At 47.7% G+C, this 8,073-nt stretch overlaps 1 non-coding gene across 1 annotated transcript; it reads left to right on the top strand.

Moving 5' to 3' along the window:
• The first annotated feature begins 5,163 nt into the window (after window positions 1–5,163).
• LOC116552040 lies at window positions 5,164–5,265 on the top strand. Its single transcript, XR_004269166.1, has one exon. It is a non-coding gene; the product is annotated as a U6 spliceosomal RNA (small nuclear RNA).
• Window positions 5,266–8,073: the final 2,808 nt, after the last annotated feature.

The raw sequence follows: 8,073 nt of genomic DNA, 5'->3' as shown, positions 1-8,073 counted from the left end.
GCCTCTGAGAGCAGCCTACATTTGCCAGTTTTTCTACTTTGCCTTCAAGGAGCCTATTTACGACCCCTTCAGAATTGGGGGGTTTTCCAAAAATTGGATTCAAACCCTGGGCAAAGTTGCCCTCTGTGGCCGCGTGGCTGGCACTGGCCGCCTGTGTTGGCCACAGCTGCCCTGCATGTTCCAGAGCTTGGCACCTTGATCAGGGCGTGGAATTCCCCCTGCCAGGGAGGTCCTTCTGCTGTGCTGTTGGAGCCGCAGGGAAAGAAAAGCCTCCTGGCGCGTACAGTTGTTGAGGAAGACCTTCGGCGCCGACCTTCTCAAGTGAGCCTTGCTGGGCTGGGAATCGGGCCGTAGCCAACCCACAGATGAGGAAACCGAAGCTCAGCAAGGCACAGCTCTCGGTCCCTGGCACGATGTCCTTTGGGATACAGGGGCCTGGCTGTGTTCACTGCACACGTTGCTGGCCCAGGGCCCCTGGGAGCAGGTCAGGAGGGCATGGCCTGTCTGGCCCTGGGTTTTCCTGCTTGAGTATCCCGTCATCTGCATGAGCACTCAGCTGAGAAACGGCAAGCTAGTGACCTGAGATTAGCATGACCAGTTTTTTGGCTGGTGTCGCAGTAAGGGCTGTGGGTGAGTTAGGACACCTGAGAGGGCAGAATCAGACAGGCATTCCTGCGCGGCATGGCCACCACCCACCCCAAACCATGCACCTGCAGCACGACCTTGCTGCTTGGCCCATCCTGCCCGAGGCTGCAGCCGCTCCGTGTGGGAGTGTCCGCAGGGCCGTCCGACCCGTCAAGCCCAGCAGGCGTGGTGCCAGCACCCACGGCGCCTTTCACAGCCCTTGAAAGTGTTTTCATTTCTTTCATAATCAGAAAAGAAAAATGAACTTTTAGGTCAAAGGAAATGTTTTAATATATAATATGAGTATATTCATCTTTATATCAATACCATCATAAAATCAAATTTTTAATATTTTTTTATAGAGGAAGGGCCCCTGAAAGTCATAATGCAGCGCCGAGCCTTGGCCGGTGGCCTGGCTTGCAGCCGTCCCCCGTGTGGCTTGGACCCACCGCGAAGCTGACCTCATTCTACTCTCCAGTCCAGTGTGCACCCAGGGGGAGGAGCAAGCTCTCATTCTGGTGGGTTTTCCATTTCCAGGGATTATGGCTCTAAAGAAAAGCGTCTTTGGGACACTTTCAATGCAAACACCAGGATGCTTTTAAAAAAAGAGCTTTCAAATAAAATCTCTTAAACCACAGATTTTTAGCATTAAACTCGTTCGATCGCTGCAAAATCCAAACCTTCCGTCAGCACGTCGGCCTGGGTCCTGCAGGCCGTGGTGCTGTGTGCGGAGGCTCTTCTCAGACGCCTCTTGAGCTGCGGTTACTTCTCGGCCTCAGTTAAACACGTAGTCACATGGGCGAGGCTTGTGAGCCAGGCCTTTATTCCTCCGCGATGGCTCTCTCCCATTGCCTGTAAATCTGCACAGACAATGTTTATTCTATATTTTGCTGATTTTTGTACCTGCCAAAACATCCATTTGTAGTGCTAAAATACTTGGACTCCCTAGCAGTGAAATTAAAAGGTCATGATTTATATAAAGAGCAGAGTGGCCGGGCACGGTGGCTCACGCCTGTAATTCCAGCACTTTGGGAGGCTGAGGCGGGTGGATCACCTGAGGGCAGGAGTTCGAGGACCAACATGTCGAAATTCCGTCTCAACCAAAAATACAAAATTAGCCCGGCATGGCGGCACATGCCTATAATCCCAGCTACTGGAGAGGCTGAGGCAAGAGAATTGCTTGAACCTGGGAGGCGGAGGTTGAGGTCAGCTGAGATCCCGCCATTGTACTCTAGCCTGGGCAACAAGAGCAAAACTCCATCTCAAAAATAAATAAAGAGCAGAGTGGTCTCTGGGGTGAGTTGGGCTGAGTTAAGGTCCCCGTAACCTCCAAGATGAGCATGGCAGGACGCAGCCAGTGGGGCGTCCACGGCTGCATGGTGACCTCCAGGCCATGCTTAGCCACTCTCCTCTCCAGCCTCCACAGCCTTCTGCTCCTGGCTGGCACGGCAAGGGCCTGGGCACCAGGAACAGGGCTCGAGGGGCACTCATGGGCTGGGGCTGGCTGAACAGAGTTAAATGTACAGGAATGTTATGAGCAATTACATTAAAATACAAAGGTAAGGAATACTGAAAACTAGTTATTTTACATTTTCCTCGTGTCTGTGCCCTGAGGTGGTTTCTATCTTGTACCCGCAGCGGGGGAAATCCTGGGTGTGTGCCATTGTGCATCTCTTAAAACTCCAAGCCCAGTGAAATCACATTTGCCCAAGGCAGGAGGATTTATAGCTTGGAAATGGACAGATGCCACAAGTCAGGGCTTGACTTGTTTTGTTATCTAATTTTAAGAAAGTGATAGCGTTGCCGGGTGCGGTGGCTCATGCCTGTAATCCCACCGCTTTGGGAGGCTGAGGTGGGCGGATCACGAGGTCAAGAGATCAAGACCATCCTGGACAACATGGTGAAAGCCCATCTCTACTAAAAATGCAAAAATTAGCCGGGTGTGGTGGCGCACACCTGTAGTCCCAGCTACTTGGGAGGCTGAGGCAGAAGAATCGCTTGAACCCACGAGGCAGAGGTTGCAGTGAGCCTAGATCACGCCAGCCAGTGCATTCCAGCCTGGGCAACAAAAGGAGACTCCATCTTAAGAAAGTGACGATAGTGTGAAGGCAGGTGGAAGGAATGCGGTAAACATGAGGTAAATGTCACAGCCGTGTCCATAGCTATTCCATGGTGACTAGCACCAAGCAAGTGGAGGAAAATTCTTCCAAGATTCAGAAGCTTATGCAATGCAACAAAGAGGTCCCTCGGCCCATTGTCAGACAGGTGCGGTTCCTAGGTAAGTCTCGGCTGTTTAACTTTACTCTTACTTGTTAAAAGAAATGAAAATAACAGGCATTCGTGTCAGAACTGAACTCGTCCATTGGAACCACAGGTTGGCTATGTATATGAGAATTAAGCAAAAATCAGAAGCCTTCTGTGAGAATCCATTAGCTCTGTGGAATTTGTCGTAAAGAGTATTGTGTATTTTGTACGATCACGTCTCACACAGTTCAGTGAACAAGGGACAGCATATAGGACGGTGGTCGAATTAGGCCACAAAGGAGCATATCTGGAAACCTGGTATACTGCAGTTGACACTGGCATTGCAGATCAAGCAGGGGAGATGGTCCCTATTCAGTAATGCTGCTGGGACATTTGGTTTTCCATATGAAAAAACAGATACACAAATAAAAATACATGTACCATCTAGGTGTCTGTAAGTACACTCTGGTGAAATTTCTTATTTCTTATTAATATTGCTAGGCTGGGCATGGTGGCTCACGCCTATAATCCCAGCACTTCAGGAGGCTGAGGTGGGTGGATCGTGAGGTCAGGAGTTCAAGACCAGCCTGGCTGATATGATGAAAGCCTGTCTCTACTAAAATATACAAAAATTAGCCAGGTGTGGTGGCATGTACCTGTAGTCCCAGCTATTTGGGAGGCTGAGGCAGGAGAATTGCTTGAACCTAGGAGACAGAGGTTGCAGTGAGCTGAGATCATGCCATTGCACTCCAGCCTTGGTGACAGAGTGAGACTCTGTCTCAAAAAAAAAAAATTCTAATTCTCCTTCTCCCAGGAGGGGAGAGCACTGTCTCTGGTTTTGGACCTCTCCGACTGGGGAGCTGGGCAGGGTGTCATTTAAAGCTGCAGCTCTCACCCCTGTGGGAGGTCGAGGAATTCAAGCCCCCTGGAAAAGTGAAACCTCCTCCCGCTCCAGAGCAGCCCCTGAAAATCCTCGGGGTCGCTGGGGATTTGCCCTCCCTTCCAAGATCATCTCCTAACATAACAGGTTCTCCAAGCTACATTTCTCCCTGAGTCCCCAAGCCTGTGTAAAGGGCCGGTCCCTGGCTCCGGGAGGGCTGGGCTGGGGGTGTGCATGGAAGGTATGCTGGTTGCTTTCCAAATGACTACACCTGTCCTGCTTCCCCGTCAAACAGCCTCTGAGTTTACAGCTCCCACAGGCTCTGTTTTTGTGAACAGACACTCTTAGGAGCTTTGGATGTGGCCTTCCTCTCCTTGGTTCAGCAGGCCCCAGGGAACTGGGTACTGAGGTGCTCTCAGGGGGCCAAAACCTTCAGCTGGGGGCTCCAGAACCAGCCAAGAGCCTGAGAATGGGTGGCGGGAGAGGGGAAGGAGGGTGGGAGGCCTTGCAGACAGATCAGAACTGGCCTCGGCAAATCTGGGGACGGAACCCAGGCCGCGCCTACCGAGGGTCCTGCCGGCTGGCATCCTTCCCCCCTAAGGCAGAGTGGGGGGTCTCTGGTGTCTTCCCCTGGGCACCCAATGTCCTGTGGTTTATTGTGTTCATGTGATGGGCGTCCGTCCTGCAGCAGCACTGAGAGGACAAGAGGTGGGCCCTGGGGGCATGTGGTTCCCCAGCCCCTGCTGCTGGGTCTCAGTTACCTTTATTGTTTTCCTTTCTGATCACCGAATTCATATTAATTCATCTAGAAAACAGCATGAGGAAGTACATAAATAAGCATCCCTTGTAAATCCCACCTTCCAGAATTGACCAGCTTGTAATGCTAGTTGCTGGTGTGTATCCATTTTCTCATCGTGTATGTGTGTGTGTGTGTGTGTGTGTGTGTGTGTGTGTATTACCATCTTGTCTATTACAATCTGTTGTCTGTGTAACACATACACAGAAGCACACGTTTATACCATAGGGACTATGCTGCTTGCAGTGTTACGTAATGTTGACTTTATATTCAGAAAACAATTTTACTACCTTTCTTCCCTGTCACTAACTGATGTTCTCTTAACCATGATTTTAAATTTCATTGGATGGGCACCTTATTTTAGTTCTGTTGCATATGCTTTCTCATTTCTATAATAATTTCTTCTTTAGCACATTATGAAACACATGCTTCTGTTTTTTTCTCCTGGGCTATTTTTATTATTGATTTCTGATTTGGTTTCATCTTGGTGAGAGAATGTGGCCTGCTCAATTCTGATGCTTTGAACCGTGTGGAGGGGCCTTTATGGCCCACAACATGGTCACTTTCATAAAAGCGCCATATATTTTTTTCACAACTCACTTTATTGGGCTTAACAAATAGCATTTTCTGCTCGCTGTGCTAGAAGGAATGATACGGAGAAGATGCGTACGGCCTCTGCGCAAGGATGACACACACGATTTTTGAAGCATTCCATATAATTTAAAAAAAACAGTATTTTGACATATCATTATATTTTTTTACTATAAAATACACATAACACAAATAACCTTTTTTTTTTTTTGAGACAGAGTCTCTGTTGCCCAGGCTGGAATGCAGTGGCACGATCTTGGCTCACTGCAACCTCCACCTCTCAGGTTCAAGCAATTCTCACACCTCAGCCTCCTGAGTAGCTGGGACTACAGGCGTACACCACCGCACCTGGCTAATTTTTTTTTTTTTTTTGTGTTTTTGGTAGGGACAGGGGTTTGCCATGTTGGCCAGGCTGATCTTGAACTCCTGACCTCAAGTGATCCACCCACCTTGGCCTCTCCAAGTGCTGGGATTACAGATGTGAGCCACCCTGCCTGGCCTACCATCTTAACCATTTTTAAGTGTACAGCTCAATGGCATTGAGTACATTCACATTGCTGTGCAGCTGATCTCTAGAACTTTTTCACCTTGCAAAACTAAAACTCTGTATCCATTAAACAATGACTTCCCATTTCCCCTACCCCCAGCCCCTGTACCCACCGTTCTACTTTCTGTGTTTATGAATCTAACTGCCCTGGGAACCTCTTATGAATAGAATCATACAGTATTTATCTTTTTCGTGACTGGCTTGTTTCACTAAGCACAATGTCCTCAAGGCTCATCCATGTTGTAGCATGGGCAGCATTTCCTTTCTTTTTAAGGCTGAGAATAATATTCGGTTGTACATATAGACCGCATTTTATGCACCCACTCATCCATCGGTAAAGCTTGGCTTGTTTCCAACTTTTGGCTATTTGCATAATGCTGCCGTGAACATGGATATGCAAATATGTCTTTGAGATCCTGTTTTCACTTATTTGGGGTGTATACTCGGAAGCAGAATTGCTGGATTACGTGGTAATTTTGGATTTAATCTTTTCGGGAACTGGTGTCCTGTTTTCTCTAGTGGCTATCCTACTTTGCATTCCCACTAGTAACGAACAAAAGTTCCAGTTTCTCCATCTCCTCAGCAGCAAGTGCCATTTTCATGCTCTCTATAATTCTGAAAAGGATCTGTAGCTTCATATTGTTGGGCACGGTGCTGTCGCGTATGTGCCCTTCTGTCAAGCTTGTAACTGTTTTGTACAAATCTGTATACTAATAGATGTTTTTCTATTGGACTCGTCACTTACTGAGAGGACTCGTCACTTACTGAGAGAGGTGTTTTAGGTGTTTTAAAGTCTCCCAAGTACTATGACGAATAGTTTACTTCTCCTTGCAGCTTTTTCTGGCTCATATATTTTTCCATCCTTTGCTTTAAATTTTTCTGAATTCTTATATTTTAACTGTGTCTTTTATAAACACTGAGTCAGGTCCAGGTACAGTGGCTCACGCCTGTAATTTCAGCACTTTGGGAGGCGGAGGCAGACAGATTGTTTGATTTCAGGAGTTTGAGATGAGCCTGGGCAACATGGCAACACCCATCTCGACTAAAAATACACACACACACACGCACACGCACACAAAATGGTGTGGTGGTGCATGCCTGTGTGGTCCCAGCCACTCTGGAGCCTGAGGTGGGAAGATCGCTTGAGCCCAAGTGGGCAGGGAATATAGGGGCGGGGGGCAGGGGAGCAGAGGTTGCAATGAGCCAAGATCATGCCACTGCACTGCAGCGTGGGTGACAGAGAGATACCTTGTCTCAAAAACAAAAACAAAACAAAACAAAACAAACCCTAAAGTCAGTAGTCTTTGTTTTTACCTGGAGAGGGTTTATCACATTTGGATTTATTATACTATCTTACTAAGTGCTTTTTTTCCCACTTGTTTTTTCTCAACCTCGTTTCTTTGGACTTGTTTGGGAGACAAAAAGGTTTTATCCTCTTACTTATTTTTCCCAGATCTTCCTGGTATAGAGTTTGTCTATTATATGATCGTTACCGTAATAGTCACGGTAGCTGCTTTAACACTGGCAGTTTGCGAACTCTAAGCTTAATCACTTCTTTAGCTTTCTTCAAATAAAACAAGGACAATCCTAATTTATATGCTATATTGTCCAGTGTTTCCATTTTATCCTGTGGTTTATTTTTTTTTTTTATGGAGTCTCGCTCTGTCACTAGGCTGGAGTGCAGTGGCACGATCTTGGCTCACTGCAACCTCCAACTCCCTGGTTCAAGGGATTCTCCTGCCTCAGCCTCCCAAGTAGCTGGGATTACAGGCATGGCACCACCATGCCCAGCTAATTTTTTAGTAGAGACAGGGTTTCACCATGTTGGCCAGGATGGTCTCGATCTCCTGACCTCATGATCTGCCCACCTTTCAAAGTGCTGGGATTATAGGCGTGAACCACCGTGCCTGACTTACCCTGTTTTTAAACTCACAAATTAAACATTCTTCTGTTAGGCAGCCAAGGCGTGTCAGAATTTATCTACCTACTTACCAATATCTGCTCATGATTTCTTTTTAATTTTTGTGGGTACATAGTAGGTGCATATGTTTATGGGGGTACATTCATTATTCCTTCTTGCATCAAATACCCTCCATCTGGGATCCTTTTCCATCTTTCTAAAGTTGATCCTTTAGAATTTCCTTTAAGGGGGCCGGACGCGGTGGCTCACGCCTGTAATCCCAGTACTTTGGGAGGCCGAGGCGGGTGGATCACGAGGTCAAGAGATCAAGACCATCCTGGTCAACATGGTGAAACCCCGTCTCTACTAAAAATACAAAAAAAAGTCAGCTGGGCATGGTGGCGCGTGCCTGTAATCCCAGCTACTCAGGAGGCTGAGGCAGGAGAATTGCCTGAACCCAGGAGGCGGAGGTTGCGGTGAGCCGAGATCGC

This window comes from Sapajus apella, unplaced genomic scaffold (assembly GCF_009761245.1).
Source record: "Sapajus apella isolate SASKATOON/1434 unplaced genomic scaffold, GSC_monkey_1.0 scaffold10, whole genome shotgun sequence".
Taxonomy (NCBI): domain Eukaryota; kingdom Metazoa; phylum Chordata; class Mammalia; order Primates; family Cebidae; genus Sapajus; species Sapajus apella.
The sequence above is the reverse complement of the archived record's forward strand: the minus strand, read 5'-3'. Positions and strand labels throughout refer to the sequence as shown.